The sequence below is a fragment of the Protopterus annectens genome, chromosome 1.part0, assembly GCF_019279795.1.
Source record: "Protopterus annectens isolate FY-2018-M chromosome 1.part0, PAN1.0, whole genome shotgun sequence".
Taxonomy (NCBI): domain Eukaryota; kingdom Metazoa; phylum Chordata; order Ceratodontiformes; family Protopteridae; genus Protopterus; species Protopterus annectens.
In genome coordinates, this window is record NC_056725.1 from 1,605,565,566 (window position 1) to 1,605,584,779 (window position 19,214).

Sequence of the window (19,214 nt, forward strand, 5' to 3'; positions counted from 1 at the left end):
TCCCTACACCCTGGAACAGAATCCCACTCCATGTTAGGCAGAGTCCCTCACTGACACTCTTCAACAGGAATCTTGCCAAGTGGATGGATGATCATAGATGTACACTGGGGGTCTTCACTGTGTCACGTCCAGACAGAGGCACAGTAAAGTAAATCATAAATGGCCATAATATTCACATAGCATGGGGTGGCGAAAGCCACACACACTCTGGCTAGGCTTATAAATGCCCTAGGGTGGATAGCCTAGTATGAACCTATGAACCTATGAAAATACAAATTGTACAGGACACTAAGGATAATCACAAGGCTGTCTCAACTGATGGTAGGAACCTTGTTGGGAATTCATGGATATGCTCTGAATCACTCATATATTACAAACAACATACCAAACACACACACATATTGCCAACATGCAACCTGACAGGTGCAGTGCAAACAACCCCCTCCCACCCCCAGAATGCAAAATATCTATCCCAGCAGACTGCTGGCCCCCTGACATTGCAGATGCTGAGGTAACAGCCAGCATCTACAAAGCAAAACACACAGCAGCAATGGTATGAGATGGTGTCCTGGGCTGAGTCCAACATGGACTCCAAGAAGAATGGAATGCCAAATCACACTACTGCTCAATGTCAGCCTTACCACAGGATATGTACCCAAAGAGCAGTGTACAACAACAGTGGTCCTTCCCAACAAAGGTGTTGCCTGAATGGATACTGCAAACTACCACCCCAGAATCCTGACAAGCTTGGTCTGCACAGCTATGGAAAGGATCAGCATGTACCACAGACATAAAGATATTGGGGACCTACTGACAGCAGACCCTACCCATTGTGGCTTTCTTAAGTGCAGATGCTGCCCCTTAAACATGTTTGACTCATTTGAAACAGTCATTAAGGTCATTGATGAGGGCAATGTGGTCCACACAGCATAGCTGGACCTTGCAAAGGCTTCCATACAATACCCCACGTGTTCATTATAGATAGGCTCACCAGCTTAAATATAAACCCCTATGTCAGTAGAGGGGTTGCAAACCAGACCAAGGACAGAACTGACATGGTCAGACATGCTGCAGCTATGTCAGACTACAAACCAGATATAACTGCAGCCCACAAGGCTTGGTCCTGGGACCTCCCTCATTTGGTATATATGTCCCATAGGTACAGGCCAACATGGAAGGACTGTGTCTGAACATGTTTGCAGAGGACTACAAACTGGCCACCATATCTGACCCTCCAGCTGACACAAGCATCCCACAAAAGGGCCACATAGAAACAGACAACTGGTGCCATAGCCATGTCAGCAAGCTAATTGCAGAAAAGTGTATAGTCAACCCCCGTGGATATACAGTAAGTGCCCACCAATCACCACATAGGTGTTAACCCATTATGTACTTAACATGTAATGAGAGACCTGGGGACACAAGGTGATAGATATCCTGCATTGGACAAACATGTGGCTGTAGTGTTTACAGAAACATACCATATACCCACCTAATCATGAAGGTTGTCAGATCTAGATAAGGGGAGGTCATTGTGGCTCTGCAGTCATCCTTCATCAGCATTACAATTGACTACAATAGCCCCTGTGGGATGTACCTCAGTAGACACCTCCATCAACTGTAAAGTCCCCAACAGTACCTCACCAGGAATATCAAAGAGCTTGAACAGATGCCATGTGTTGCCTGATTAAACAAACTGCAGCTCCACACACTGCCATACTGCCCACCAAGAGGCAAGCTGTGCCTGATGTATAAAGCCATGTCCAAGCTGGAATCAATGAACATGCTGCACCTTGTACAATCTGAATGGCAGTGAGCTATTCACATGAGAGACCTGAACCCCAGCACTGACATACATAGGACAAGCTGTACTGCATGATCCATAACACAGAAGCCACTCCCACTCATGAGTAAACTCCCAGTACAGGTTATCCATAGAGTTACTCATCGAGTCTCCTCAAGAGGAATCTTGATGAGTGGATGGGAGATCGGAGGTTTACCCTGGGTATCACTGTTATGTTACAGGTAGACGGAGGCACAGTATACTAACCATGACATATGTCATGGCAAACTCCACTTACAATGTGTGTCGAAGGACAAACACACTCTCCGACTAGCATTAGAAATGGCCTAGGGCACATCGCTAGTGTTTGCCAATGTACACCTATGTTGTGGAATACACTACCAATGTTGGACAAGCCTGGTTTAAGTAGTTCATATCTGAACATAATGCAGCATGGTCAGATGTGCACAACTGGCCCCTAACCAGGCTGTTGTGCTCACTATGGAAATGTAAAGCAGTGATAGGACTAAAGCCCAGGATACTGTCCACCACAGTGAAAGTACTGAACCAGTACACTATACGGTACTACAGTGTTAGGTCAGTATAAAAGGATGTTGATAATTGTATGCAAAGTATCCCATGCAAACCCTGCAGTCACAGTATAATCCCTGTTGTGTTCACACACAAAGCAGTTGGACAGTAACTACACAACATGACACACAACACACAACCATAAATGGGAGATATTGTTGAATTTCACACTCATCCACAAATGTGGTGGGCTGCAGAGTTCAACATATGGAAAGCTCACACTGGGCATGCTCGCACACTTTGATAAATGAGACATATGTCAGACAACATGCCATGGGAAGGCTGAACTGGGCATGCTCACACACTTAGGCCAAATCTCAGTTTAGCAGTTGGCCACACATATCTGGTATTTGTACGTGTTATTCCAGGAACCAACCACATTACAGCAATCTGCCCAGTGCACACAGTTAAATGACTACAGAGACATATGAGATATAGTGGATCCCTCCCATATGCAAACATCTTCCACAGATACACAAGTTGTTCATACAAACAGGGAATGCTATGGCAATAAAGACCTGCAAACAGTCTATCAGCAACAAATAATGTGCATCTGACAATTAAACATATGGGTGTAGAGGTCAACACTAGGCTGTTTGCCCTAGGGAATGACAGCTTAGCCAGAGTGTGCTTGGCGTCTGCCTCCCCAGTACAGTAGGCTACTGTGCCACTGTAAAGTAGGTCACATAAGGCACCGTGTGAGGCTAGTGTGCTGTGCCTCTGTCAAGCAGGGACACAGTGCAGATCCCAGGGTTTGAATTTGCTAAGCCACATCCATGTTGTTGGTGTGTGCTGGAAGAGGGTTGCTGAGGACCTCTAACAGTAAGTGGGCATCAATAACAGACTGAGGGGAGCCTTATCTGCATTGTCTGGACAATTTCACTGTCAACACTGTGTCGTGATGATTATGAGGGATTGAAGTGATGTGACTGTACTGTTCAGAGATGTCCTCCCTCTGTGGGCTACTGCTCTGCAATGTATTAGCTCACTCTGTCTGTTGGACAGCTCATATATGGCTGGTGTACACCTGACAGGTGTCCTGTTGTGGAGCAGTCATGGGTATATTTGGGATAACATGATCAATGCAAACCTTCCACATGCTCATAGAATGCAATTGTCAAGGATTATGCAGAGTGGCCTGTATACTCCCCCAGCATGGGTCCTTTGAAGTCTTCCACCCCAGTCTTCACAAGTGTAAAGTCTGCTTTTGATAAATACAGTTTGTTTGCAGTGACAACCTTGTCTGGGGGTGTGGATGGGATATGGATGTCCAGGGAAAGGTGGGTATGGTCAGATATCAACAATGGTGGTCTACCTCTGGTGTGGAACAGTGAGTACCCATGTTGCAGATGGTCAGGTGCAATATGTATTCCCCCTTGTGGTTGTGGTGAGTGGTCCTGCCGTAGCACATGGACACACAAATTGTAGTGGCTGTAGGGTAATGTTGCAGAGGCCTGAGTAGTTCCCACACACAATATGCCTGTACCTGACATTAACAACTGGAATGGTGTATGTGAACACCTGCTTATCCTGGCACTGTTCCCAGGGAAGCAAAGTGTGTGTCCTGGATGTGGGAGGGGTGGTCTGGACTGGTTGTGTTGTGTGTTACAGGTCCTGTGGTCATGAAGCATGGTATAGAACATAACCTGCCAGTGCGATGTGCATATCTGACCCTGAAGTAGGTGGCTGCAAATGCATATATATGCTATCCCCCACCTGACAGGTAGTACTAGAAGTAAATACCTCTGTAGAAATAATGATGTCAGCACCCTATGAATACTGCTGGTGCAGAAAAGGTGCCCAGTAAATCAGGATAGTGCGCTCTGCTAATGCGTCTCCCTCAAGTGTCATAATATAGATAGGTAGGGGTTTGAATCCTGCAAATGCTCAGTGTGTGTGGGTGAGCGGGGTTGTTGTGTGTGCAAGTCTGTGTGAGGGAAATGTCCCTTTTGGCAACTGGGAAAACACACTACAGGATGCACATTCCCCTTTCTAAATACTGATGATGTCAGCACCCTATAAGTACAGCAGGAGAAGAGATACCTCCCAGTAATGCGACTAGCGCACTCCGCTAATGCGTCCGTCTTGCGTGTCTGAACATAGTGAGGTAGGGGTTTGAATCCTGCAAATGCCCAGTGTGTGTGGAGGGGGGTTAGTGTGTATGAAAGAAATGTCCCTTTTGGCAACTAGGAGAACACACTACAGGATGCACATTCCCCTTTCTAAACACTGATGATGTCAGCACCCTATAAGTACAGCCGGAGAAGGGAAGCTTTCCAGTAATTCAAATAGCGCACTCTGCTAATGTGTCTCTGAAGTGTCATAACATAGTTAGGTAGGAGTTTAAATCCTGCAAATGGCAAGTGTGTGCGTTTGAATGAGGGGAGTTTGTGTGTGTGCAATTCTGTATGAAAAATATGTGCTTTTTGGCAATTAGGAGAACACACTACATGATGCACATTACCCTTTCCAAACACTGATGATGTCAGCACCCTATAAGTACAGCCGGAGAAGAACCTCCCAATAATTCGAATAGCGCACTCCGCTAATGCGTCTCTCTCAAGTGTCATAACATAGTTAGGTAGGGGTATGAATCCTGCAAGTGTGTGTGGTGTGTGGTGTGTGGTGTGTGGTGTGTGGTGGGGGGGAGGGATAGTAGGGTGTGTGTAATTGCAAGTGTGAGAGAACAGTTCCTTTCGGCAACTACTACAATACACCAGATGCTGCATATTCCCCCAGTAAACACAGGTGATGTCACCACACTATAAGTACAGCCAAACAGGGCAAATTGCCCAGTAATGCAAATAGTGCGCTCCGCTACTGGGTCTCTTACTACTGTCAAAGCACAGTTAGGTATGTTTTGGTAACCCACAACTGCCACATGTGTTTGTGTCACATAAAATGCCCATGTGTGGGTTGTTGTTCATAGCAATGCATGACATTGCTTAAACCAGCAATGGCAATGCACACATGATGTATGTGTGTGCCACATACACATATAGTTCCCATGTCTGACACGTGCCTCAAGTGTATAAATGGTATTTGCACTGCATAACATTATGACTGTGTCTTACTGTGCATGGGCTGCATGCGGTATGTGTATATACAGTGTGAGTTGTATATGGTATCATCCTAACAGCGGTGGATACACATCTGGTCTGGGCCATATAGTCTACCTGTAGTCGATGAACAGGTGCTGCATGTTCCCACCTGTTGTGGGAGTGGTAACATGTTGTTCCACTGCAATTCAGTGACTACATGCTAGGAACCTTTCAGCTAGTGTGTTGTAGCTACAGTAATGCTCACACACAATGTTCAGCTGGATGCAGTCCAGACATATAAAGACATATGTAGAGATCGTCATATTCCCAGTGTTGTTAGGGAGGACAAGTGGGTTTCCTGTGTATGGGAGGGTTGTGTGTGCCAGGCTATGAACCAGAAGACAGTCCAACACACTGTTAGCTGCACATGGATAGGCCCTGATGCTTTGTGCTGTGCCAACAACCTGGAGGTGTGTGTATCTGTGGTGCCTTGAGATACCTCCCCCCTGTTCATGTGTGGTACATGTGTAGGGGACGACAGGCATGGTATGAGGTATAACCTGGCAGTGATGTGTTGCACCTGTGAGCCGTGAATCAGGAATCTGTTACTGCACAGATATTGCAGTTTACCATGCTGAGGACAGTGTCCAGTGCATGCATCTTGCGGTGTACACTGCTGGTGTTGTGTAGCATTACTGTTAGTGTCCTATCCCGTGTGATACCCGTGGAGGTGGCTATATAATCTGAGCCCTGCATCAAAAGGCACTATGTGTGTATCAAGAGGCTTCGCCAATATACAATGGCCCATGGGTGACACGTGCAAGCTGCCCCTCGCAAATCATTGTGGCTTCCCTAGCATGTAAGCACACCCTGACTGCCATTGGATACCCTATGAATGACATTGGAGATTGAGCAAAATGTAGACATAGAACACCCTTCCTACATATTGTGGTAGCATACCTGGTGAGGGTATGATGGCAACCAAGGTCAGGCTCATACCAGCCTGTGCCACATGCTGAGAGAGTCCTTCTATGTTCCCTATCATGTAGTCCAGGGAGGTACGTCTCAGGTCATCCATAGTGGCATGGACAATGACTGAGTCATATGTGTCCATGCCTCTGACTGACCTGTATGCATGTGTTATGTGGTGGACCATAGTGCCCCACGGGCATATCACTGTGACCTTCACCATGTACAGCCTGTTGAGCGGGACCCCACTGCACCAGCCAAGAGAGGTACCTGACACATCTGTAGCAGGTGTGTTGTGTAGCCCTACAGGCTGTGAGTGTTTGGCACACAGGATGTGTGTGCCATGTGTGGCATGTGCTCTGTTCTGACATAATGTATGCCTGTGTGCCAGCTGCAGAGGTGTGTGATGCACAGGCAGGATGCTATTCTGAGGCTCCAAGTATGCCCCAGTGTGTTCATGTGTTTGGATTGCTGTCAGTGCAGGTCTATGTCAGACTGGTATTGTAGTCACTGTAGTATGTCATGCCACCTGACAGGGTATGCCAGTTCTGGGTTCAGAGTGCTCAGTCCCCAGATTGGCTATGTGGTTGCATCTCACACATGTGTTGTACGTTCCTGGCCAGGGGAGAGGGTTGACTGCATACATGTGGCAGCTGTGACATTGCCACATGACTCACATATTCCACAACTGGACCATAGAGGTGATTCACAAGTTACCTTTGCACATGCTACCATAGTAGTGTGATTGCCATGGTGATTACCAACACATAGGGCCAATGGGGAACAACATACTGAAGGTGAGTATGTGTGGGTGTACTGCTTCTGATTTCATAGCGCTGGCATTTATGACTGCACACGTGGGCAAATGCCAGGTAAGTCATATGCAATGTGTCACAGGCAATGTACATGTGAACAGGACAGACAGTGACATTCTGTCAAGTGAGACATTGACATACGTATAGTAAGCTATGCAGATGTCACTAGGAATCCACAGAAGCTCTGTAAATCTGCATTGCAGGTGAAATCAGTGTTCCAGGGAACCTCAAGCAAACATGCATGCAAACAAAGCTACAGCAAGCAGGGCTGGAAGTAGTCCATTGTACAACAAAGAAGGGGTACCACTTCCAGTAGGTAACAGTGCAAATATGCAGGCACTATAAACATGTACCCAGGAATGCACAGCTCAGATGTCCATGGTAAAACTGAAATTATTTAAAATGTAATTTAATTTAAATTAAATTGTTACTGTACACATATCAACATGCGCAAACATCCACATTGCATAGTCGTTGTGGGCAACATGCCACCATTAGTGTACATGTCCATCATTGCGTATCACTACTTGCATTGCCTTCTCCCCTGTGCTACCTATGTATGTGGGTATCTGTTGACATCCTTACCACCAGTACGCAAACATGTGCAGCTGTTACACTATGGTACTTACTATGGGTGTAGATAACAATTCAGGACAGTCATACAGTTACTGCATCAGGCATGCTGGGATATACACACAATCATATCAGCACACTGTACTGTTACCAACATGATACTATTATTACACGTCTATGTAGTCACCCTGTGCATCAGCAACATGTTAACCTGTTCCTGCACTGATGTTAGAGATTGCAGGAGGTGGCACAGTTTCATCATATGCACAGGGTGTGAATTAGGTATGCCTGAGTCTGCCACTGATACCACCAATTGACATGTATGTGTATGTGTGTTGGTGAGGGACAGCAGTACAGGGTGGGGCACTGTTGATGCAGTGTGTATATGTGGTAGCCCTAGGTGTTAACATTTCGCATGTGTTTATGCATGCACACAGTTCCACCTCATGGCTGCCATATACTGGAGTTTGTGGACAGCCACAGACTGCACCTGCCAGGTCATACAGATCAGTGTCTGTGGCCATGGACACGGTACCTGTGCCTGGCAGGGGTGCTACGGACCGTATCCCATACTAAGCCAGACTGGATACTGTCATCAGAAGCGGGTGTTCATTGACTGGACACAGGTCCCTGTTGGGACTGTCCAGAGCCATGTGCACGTGGTCTCCTGGGGCGGTCTGATGACAGCACAGACCCAGCATTGCTGGGGCTGCTGTTGGCACTATGGGGGCATCCGCTGGGCCTGTTGTTGTCTGCGCCAACTGCCAGCTGCTGCTGTAGCTGGCATACGGCCACGTCGATGCCGCAACCGTCCACCATTGCCCTGGCTCATGGACATGTAGTTGTGGAACTGCTGTAATATGTCCCCACAACGTCTGTCTATGACATCGGTGAAATTACGGATAGCATCCGCAATGTCACGCATACTGTCAGTCATGGATGTGCGACATGATCTCAGCTCCCTCAGACTCTGTCTGGTGTACCTTTCCATACATGACTGTGCCTGCATGACAGCCCAAAACATAGCTGAGGTTGACAGACCTCTTTGGGCACGTCTGCCAGAGGCAGTACACCCACGGATGCTCCCACGAGAACCCATGGGCAACTGTCTGTGTGGTACCATCTCAGGACCCTGCCCATGGCTGCTGTGTGGGGAAGCATGTGCCACAGATACCACATTACCCTGGTCAATGCCCACTGTATCCTGTCCATCACCTAGGGACATTGGTGACATAGGATGTACTGGCAGGATGACTGTGCACAATGATGGGGTTGACAGCTGTGTACTGTAAATTGGCTGACCAATGACGGACCCTGACACACCTTCCTGTGCCATTACACAGATATCATCATTATCAGTACCTGTGGCACCAGATTTAGGTTCCCTGCTGCAGGACACCAGAGCAGCACCAGCACCTGTGGGAGGAAGACAGGAAACACAGTTTACAATGTCTACACAATGTTGCCAGTGATGCACACATGCACACGTGCACACGTGGACACATGCACACATGCACACATGCACATGTGGACACACGCACACATGCACACATGCACGCATGCACACATGCACACGTGCACACATGCACACGTGGACACACGCACACATGCAGACATGCACACATGCCCACATGCACACATGCACACACGTGGACACACGCACACATGCACACATGCACACCCCGCAGTATACACACAGAGCACTACTGAGTTACACTATTATTACTAGCACAATCAAGACTATTATAGGTATTGTTAATACACACTCACCAGCATGGATGGGCTGCCTTGCTGTAACACTGGAGGGACCTGCAGAAATGAGGGGATTAATGTCAGTGGGCACAACTGTGCCATTGATACTGTGTATGATACAGTTCAGTAGTACAACAGTTGCCTTTCACATGTCAGCTGCTGATATTGGCAATATCACACCTGCACAGTTACATACTATGTTGACAGCTACATACCAAGGACACACCTTACACATGCATAAACTAACACTGTACAGAACAGTCAAGTGTACATATGGCATATTACCTGCACGCTCCATGTCGTGTTGCTGTGTGGCTCCAGCCTCCATCATAATGCAGGTGTGTTGCTGTTGTTGTTCCTGGGCTGGAGCCACAACACTTAGGAGTAGCCCCTCCAGTCTGGTGAGGGGGGATGTGTGGCCACCCCACCTCCTGTGGCGACCTGTTGCCTGTGGATATCTGACGCACGCTGATGGACATTTCTGATTAAATCACTGCAGTGATGTCGTACCTGCTCATATGTCCTATTATGCGTGCCAATGTCATTTACCCTATGGACAAGGTTTTGCCACAGTGCAGCCCTCTCCTGCTGATTCTGGCTGGTGAGGGAAAACAGTATGTCATAATCCCGCACCAGGCTCTGGTGTATCTCTTCATCTTCTGCAGCAGAGTAGGCAGGATTTCGCTGACACGCCATGTCCCTGAAAGAGAACACAAACAGGATATCAGCAAACTATGACAGCAACAGATGGCACACATACTATACATGATACTCAACTGTAGTGATATACTACTACTCCCATATGTAGCATGTGTGTCTCTTGGTGGATACACATGTACATGGCCAGATATCAGTGCTCAGCCGACACCTGTGCAACAATACCTGCCACATTCCATACAACATAGTACCAAGCCCCATCAGTCAGCACACTGAGACAGGTCCAATGCACCACCTCATTCTGGGGGTTCATAACAAGGTACTGTATGTGGAACGTCATCCACTAGTGTGATCTGGACACAAACTAATCGGCCTGGATATACATATCCCACCACCACCACCAGCACAGTAGACTACTTTGAAATATATGTGAATAGACAGATTTTCACTTGTTAGGACTGAGATGGTATCCATGCAGCCCACTGGGCCAGTGGAAGCCACAACCCACAATGCTGACCCCTTTGCAAATGCTTCCCACGGACATCCCCAAGAATGCATGGAACATGCACACACAATTCTAACCCAGACCCTATGCACAAAGGTTAAGCATCCTGTCTGGTGGACCCCAGCCAAAGACAAATTGTATAATGATAGAAGGAGGCTACTGCAAGACAGAACAGAATCACATAAAGGGATGGCATCTGTGGTCAGCACTAGTAAAAAGCTAAGTTCTCTCATAACAACATCCAAGGCCAACTCTGAGAGGAAAATGGCCAAGGACACTAAAGATAACCACAAGGCCTTCTTCAGTTTTGTTAGAAATATGGACCAAAAGCCTCAGATATGCTCAGAGTTAGTACACAACTACATAAAATTAAATGAACCCACAGATATTGGCAACATTCTGGCAGACAGGTTCAGTGCAAATATCCCCCCCTCCCTCTCCCCCAAAAGAAGAAATACTTATCACAGCTGAATGTGACCTCCCTGTCATCTCAGATGTCCAGGTGAGGGCCGCCGTCAGCAAAGCAGAACACACAGCATCAATGGGACCTGATGGTATCCCTGGATGTGTGCTACATGAACTCCAAGAGGAGCTACAACCGCATATAAAAATGATATTTCACCTTAGCCTTACTGCGGGATATGTACCTGAACACTGGCGTACAGCAACAGTGGTCCCACTCCACAAAGGAGGCACCTCTACAGACCCTGGGAACTACAGCCCCATAAGCTTAACCAGCCTGGTCTGCAAAGCTATGGAAAGATTCATTATGGGACTCATATACAGCGACATTGGGGACCTACAGACACTTGATCCCACCCAGTTTGGCTTTGTGAAGGGCTGATCCTGCCTTTTGAACTTGGTTGACTTTTTCAAAACAGTCACTACAGCCATTGATGAGGGCAAAGCAGTCCATACAGCCTACCTGGACTTGCCTAAGGCCTTCAACACAATACCCCACTCAGGCATCATAGACAAGCTCATCAGCTTAAATGTTAATACATATGTCACATGATGGGTTGCAAACTGGTTAAACAACAGAATCCATAAAGTCAAACTTGCGGGAGCCATGTCAGACTCAAAGCAAGTCACAAGTGGTATCCCACAGGGCTCTGTCCTAGAACCCCTCTTGTTTGGCATTTACTTCTCAGATGTGAAAGCAAACATGGGCGGGTCGTGGATGACAAAGTTCCCAGATGACTGCAAACTAGGCGCCATAGTCGATACACCAGCTGACACACACATCCTACAGACAGGCCTCACTGAAACGGACAACTGGTGCCAGAATCATGGCCTAACACTGAATGGCATGAAATGTATAGTCATCCCCTTTGGGTAAAACAACGTACACACAACTTATCACATAGACATACATATAGATACATACCAATAACACATATGGAGGGTTCACAGTATGTAGACTATTAAATTGTTACTTTACATTACCTGTGTTTGTCACAGCTGATTGTGTTACCGTTTGTATAGATTCCTGCTGCTGCTAGCCCAGCTTGATACTGTCACTGACAGCTTCAACTTAGTTTTTCTTAAGTGTAGTTTTTGTTTTTGTTTTTATTTTCTTTTTTTTTTCTTTTTCTCTCTCTCTCTCTCTGCCTCCAGACAGTGCAATGAAAGTATTGCATGTGTGGACTGGGAGTACAGGATGCTTTTGTAGGTGTCTGCATATGTCCATGTGATGGCCTCTGCACCAATTGTTAGCCAGCATTTGCTGATTGCATGCAGCCAGTTGTGTACTGATTGCAGTTCTCACTGTGATTTCAGGACAGTGCTATAAAAGGGTATGTGAGACAGGCGTTGCCCTTTCAGATTGTAAGGGCGGGGACCATGCTGGTATGCTGTGGACACTGTTCTGTGAGTGTAAAGGTTAGTATCTCTCTCATAATTCAGGCTGTGTTGTAGATTAACATTTCTCCATTCATCTCTCCTGTTTCCTGTACTAAGTGTGTATGTAAACTGACACCTACAACTACTACTACTACTGTTAATATGGGTGTGTGTGCTTTCCTGTGGGACTTGTGGTGTGTGGCTTGCAAGGTGCTACAGTGACATTATTACCTACTAGCTACCAACTAGCATGGCTGTTTCTGTTCACACACTACTATTATAGAAATCCACTAGATTTGACAGTAAATATACATGACATGCTTTGTGTACTACACATCCTACATTCCCTTCACATTTATTCCTACTATTACATGGTATATTTATTGTAGCACAATGTTCTTATATAACAGTCATGGCTTAGTGGTAGGTCATGCAGACTACTGTTTCCAAGGTCCTGGGTTCGGGACTGACAGTGGAATTTTATTTTGCTTTTGAACTGACTACAGGACCTGTCATTCAGAGTGACTAAGGCACTTTTAAGCAGTTGTAACCAGGTTAGCACTGGTTTGCACGGAGCTCACGCATGTGCACTGGTGTTCAGCTCCGCGCACACCCGCTTACAACTGCTTAAAAGTGCTTACTCTTGCGCACACCCGCGCCAATTTCTTTGAAAGAAATGAAAATGGGGAGACAGGATAGTGGTGAAAAAGGGGTCACAAAGAGGGTAAGACAGTAGGGAAACAAGCTTGGGTTTTGCAGGAGGGATGTAGGTAAGGCCCATAGCTGCCCATTTCTTCATCAGCAACAGCTGTGCATATGTATGTAATTTGGTGTGACATTTGAAACCTTCCACCCCTGAGAGAGGTGTAAGGACAACAATAATACTTGTTGTACAGCCAATTGTAATTGACAGTTTCCATGTCCAGCAGACATGTGTGCGAAATGGGCAGCTATGTATGGGGTGTAATTTTTTTGTGGGTACAGAGTGCCCTTTTTTTTTTTTTTTTCAGGTGAGAGTGGTTTGTCAGGTAAAGGAAGTCAGTATAGCTGGGGAGGTAGGTTGGGTAGGTCAACAGACAAGACAAACAAGATGCATACAGGGGCGGTGTATGACACGTGTGGGGGGGTTACACAATTGACGGGGACGGATGTTTGTATATCCAGAGCCCATGAGCCCACAGATGGCAACAGTGGAACTGATATCCCCACCCATGAGCAGTTGCCAATGTGCCTTCACTGCCCAGGATGGGGCTGTGCTGGGGGCTGTGTAGGCCGGGCAACAGGCATGCCTGTTAGTTGTGCCACCTGTGCCTCAAGCTGGCGTAGGGGCCCAAGAACAGATTCCTGGATCTCCCTATGCACCACAGTCCGGACGCTACGGAGGGTGAATGGTGATTCTCCTCCGGCCACACTTGCAGAGGGGGGACGAGCCCCATCCCCTGCAGTGCTTCCACCTGCAGGTGGCACAGGGCCACTGGAGGAGGGTCCAGACTGGGCACTACTGCCAGGTGCACTCGCCAGCTGAGGTGGGAGAGGTGGGTCCGCTGGAACCCGCCTTCCCTGTCATCCTATGTTTTGCATTATATCATGACAGTTTGGGTTAGTAACATACAATACCATTCGCAATTAATTCTAACAGCATGCATTAGTATTCCCATTAACCAAACACCCAGATATTCACACCATTGAACAGCGAGCATAACACATGCATAATTTGAACAGCAATACACAGTCCAACAACATGCAGGGTTGATTGATGGCAACAGGCCATCAGGTTTGGATGTATGAACAGGGAAGATGCATCAACGTACATGCAAATATGTATGACTCAACAGGACAAATGTCCAGGGGTGTTAATTGTGATTGCACATACCAATTTCACGTGGAATGGATTATATGTGGTTATAGGGTAGGGTGAAGAAAATATAATTAACACCTTCAAATACCAATACATATGCTGTACATTTCTAATAGCTGCAGATATATACACAATACAGTTTTACCTACAGTTTCCTATGTGATAACTACTTCAAGTTGGTGATAGGAATGTTACTGCTACATCAATATACATTTCCATTTTTATTCATACACGTTCATATCTGGCTCTGTTCAGCTACATCATCCTGCTACATTTGCTTTATATAGCTATAGACAGCTGTGGATGTTTGGTATTTCAGACAATCATACTATCTGCATATTGCAGACTGAGAGCAACATATCCAGATTTTGGGATACACATTCCAGCTGCAGTAACATTTTCAACACATTTTGCTGTTTGGTTCTGCTTGTCATATTCATTTCATTCTGTACTGACTGCAGTATACTTTATTCAGGAGTTATTACTACTTTATTGGTGGATTCATAACTCTTTCTCACACTCTCTCACTTGTTTTATTTTTACAATTCAGGATGGTACTTACTTCTAGGCTTTATTGACATGTTTTACCTGTAGTTATTACAATCCTTTCCAACAGTCTCACTTCTGTCATGTTTCAGTATTTCAACAGGGATATATTTCACACATGTGTTTTGCTCATCTTCTGCAGCTGTACTTTTCAGCCTGCTGCAGGTTGTGTACTATTATATTACAGGTGGGGCATCTTTATTTCAGACTTTATTTCAGACATTTTCATTTTTCTGTTTGGATTACAGACTGCAACACACTTTTGTAATCAAGCAATACTTGCAAACACTCTTACACTGTTACTTGCACATTTTATTACTTAGTGACTACACTGCACTCTTTTGCTAACTGTCATACTTTTATATTTATTTACAGTTACAGGGAGAGGATTACTGACCTGCCTGGTGGCGCAACCGCACCAGCCTATTACCATAGGCTCTGTGGTTCACAGAACGGACACCTGCAGCTGTAATATAAATTAAGTAGTATTGGAATACACATCTCCATAATATCAGCTAGGTTAATTTATTACATACATAATTAGATGTAACTTACTCAGTAGTGGGGCGTTGGGCATTTGCCATGCCTCCTGGATCCAAAGGTTCAGTTGGTCCTGCTTGCATCTCTTCAGGTCCGCATGGTGGTGATGGACCTGCTCACCAGTCCTTGGAATCCCTGTGGCACTGGTGAGATCATGAGCCAACCGGTCCCATGCCTCAGCCCTATATGCTCCCCACAGGACCTGGCCCTGCATGAGTTGGGCCTCATGATTGCGGACAAGGAGCCAAACCATATATCTGGACTCCTCAACGCCCCACCTCTGTGCTCAGAAGCAACTACCCTCACCTACTCCTGACATTCTGGCTGCAAGTTAGTTCTACAATCGGTTATGCTGTGTATTCCTGCCTATGGGGCTTATATATGCTGTTGTTTCCACACTTATCTGTGATTGGCCATTTTGGAATTGTATCAGCTTCACAAAACCTGCTTTGTCATGCTCCTCTTTCTATTCATTCCTATATATTTGCTATTACTGCATTTCTAAGTATAGCTGTCATGGCTTAGTGGTTCAGTACCTTGACTATGGTGCATGGTATCCTGGGTTCGAACCTGGCCACTGCTTTTTATATTTTATGACTGTCTAGACAGGCTAGGAGGTGTGTCTGTGTAAAGGCAGTTTTGTTACAGCTTGCTCAATGTTGCCCGTCAGTTAGCTTGTTGGCGCGGTGTGCAGCTCCGCGCAAACTGGTTACGCTGGTTTACTCTTCGTTTGGCTGTAAGCACGCATATTACGCTCAGCTCAGCTAGGGGCACACAGTTTCAGCGTGTTAAACCACGGCTCACCTACGGGCACTCATTTTGCACCTGTTGAACCACTGCTCACCTACGGGCACTCATTTTGCACCTGTTAAACCACTGCTCACCTTCGGGCACTCATTTTACACCTGTCAAACCACTGCTCACCTACGGCCAGATGCACTCAACTTGTTAAACTGTAGCTCAGCTATAGGCACATCTGGCATTCTTTATTATTTTGTTATCTCACATTTCTTCAAAATAAATGGCCTATTTCATTACATTTTACATAAAATATAATTTTATATGTGTACATATATGTCAGGGACTTGTTTCGTGCTTATTTCACTAAAAATAAAAATTGATGTTGTGGGGGCTCGAACCATGACTGCCTGCTCTTCAGCCAACGTTTCTACCGCTACGCTATTGCTTTTTGGCTTACTTTGCATAGTTAGTTCTTATATGCTTTTCCACTTACTGCTAACTGTGGCTAAGCTACAGGCACACCCGCGCAAACGAGTGCACTCACGGGCAAACATCTTTACAATTTAAAAAATATATAACATGTTCATTTATATATTTTATGTTCATAGTCTGTGGGGGCATGTGTTGTGTTGTATTTATTCACATTTCCATGGACTCTGTCTTGGGGGTTTACTTTACGCACTTTTACTCTTCTGGGGGCGTGTCCGCTTGCAGGGCTCAGCCTACGTACATGCCCCCTACTGTCTTCCACGGACCGTGTAAGCCTTAGGTGTGATTCAGCATGCCTTCATGCATATGCATGACATGCTGACATCACACCGTTTAACTGCAGCCTCCGTGTAAGCCTTGTAACTCTTACACGGAGGCTTCGTGAATCCTGCCCGATGTCTTTACATTAGATGCGAAAGGGCAGGACTTATTTGACAGAGCCTGCTAGAAAGCTAATCTTCTATAATTATTCTGCATTCCACTTTAAGATTTTTTTCATCTTTGGTTGAAATGTTTATTTTTTTTATTTTTTTATTTATTTATTGATTGGTTAAGTGATTGATTTAACTTTGTTAACAGTGTAATGAATAGGTCCAAAGTCTATTTTTAGCCATGACTCAAGTCAAGAGACAATACCAATTTTCAAAACAACATCTGCAGATGGATTGTTTGTTTGTTCATCAAGTGAGTGGATTGATCAGTTCATCCTTAACATTCATTCTTTTCTGTGCTCTGGAGTTGTTCAGATGTTGAGGGTGCCATCTGAATTTCCAGATATTTCCTTGCTGAAGTCAGATATGACACTTTTGTAAAACTACAGTCCAGTTGTCCCTGTGTTATAGCACATGTAATTCTCTATTATACCTCTTAGTCCAGGGTTAGCAGGAAACATGTATAACAGTATAATTCAGTGTTCTGCCCTTATGATGGCTACAAGAATTACAGTGAGCAAGGCATCATAGAAGTCATGCAGTTTTGAGTGTTGGTTTCCTGGGCAGAAACGTTTTCCTTTGTAATTGTAGATGAAAACAAAATATTTAACCATCATATTGGTTAGTATCTTCTATATTAGCCCCATTTTCATTGACTGCCCATTATCTTTCTCATTGCTTTTATAATATTTTTTTCCAATCTTTAGTTAAAATTCTACTGGTATAGATGGAGCCATGGTTCAAAGGTGAATAATAGGATGATTACAGTGATGTTAAGCCAAAATTTGCATTTTTTCATTCGATAACATTTTAGAGCTCCATATCTGAAATGGCTTTACTTTGACAATGCTTCTTAACTTCAGATTATTAACCTGGCTATTTTTGAAGTTTTGTTTGTTATGCATTCAACATAGATCTGACATTATTAAGTTCATTACTGCCCTGAAGAAAGTAATTCTGTTTATATCAATTCAAACAGCATGTGTGAAAAATGTTCCTTGTTTTTTTTGCATGTCGTTATGCCAACACATTTCAAATTAATTACGTTGGATAAATGGCAGTATTATATTTTACTTATGCAAAGCCAAATGATGTACAAACTTGATTGAAAATAGGTTTAATTGTGTCTGTGCAGCTGTTTGAAATATATTACTAGAAAAAGAGACTGATTTACATATTTAAACATGAAGGAATATGTCAGGTTTGACATGAAGCCATTTGGGTGTATGCTGTTGAAATCAATTTTTCAGGCTTTTCTGAATATAGTATATTGCTGGATATTTATGATTGGCAATCCTGTATATAATTTGCTGAAAAATATAAGTAAAATAGCTGTGCCTAATTCTGCTGTAACAGAACTCTGACATAAGTTTGTAGAATGTTAAGCAGGCCTCAATTTATATTCAAATTATTGCCATAGGATCACCTGCTGTGGCTAAAATATCAGTAGTTTAATGCTTACTGTCACACTGCTACTTTAAACCTGAATTAACTGAAGGTGTTAAACTTACAGCATTTTAATACCATAAAATATAAACTTCAGGATTCAGTAACCACTGCTGTGTTGTTTTATGTAAATGTGCAGAAAGCAATACTGAACTGGTGTTTTTAATCTCCTAGCTTATTAAACAGTTCATTGGCTAGTGACCTCCAAGCTTATCAACCCCCTCCCAGCCAATAATCCCAGTCCTTCATCGCTGATGTAGAGGTTGACCAGAAATGGTCATCATTAAAGTAGCCAGTATGTTTGGTTCATGATTTTACTACTTTCAGCACTAGCATTCCCATGTACACTCAGCTGAGTACGGGGATAGGAGATATGCAATGAGCTTACCATGGAGATCGACTTACTTCTCCAAGGGGTTATTCCTTCATGAAGCCTTGTCCCCTGCAGTAGAAGACTGTGAGAGTTTCCTCACTCAGTCTTTGGCAGGGAAGTTGCCCTTTCCCTCTGTGTCCCTAAGTACACATAATCCTTCTACCCACTAAGAGAGGTCAGCATCCCTGCATCTTTAATCCCCTCTTTCTCTCTGTCTGGCTGCTAATCAATCCCTGGTCAACAAGTCACAGTCAAGTCTCCA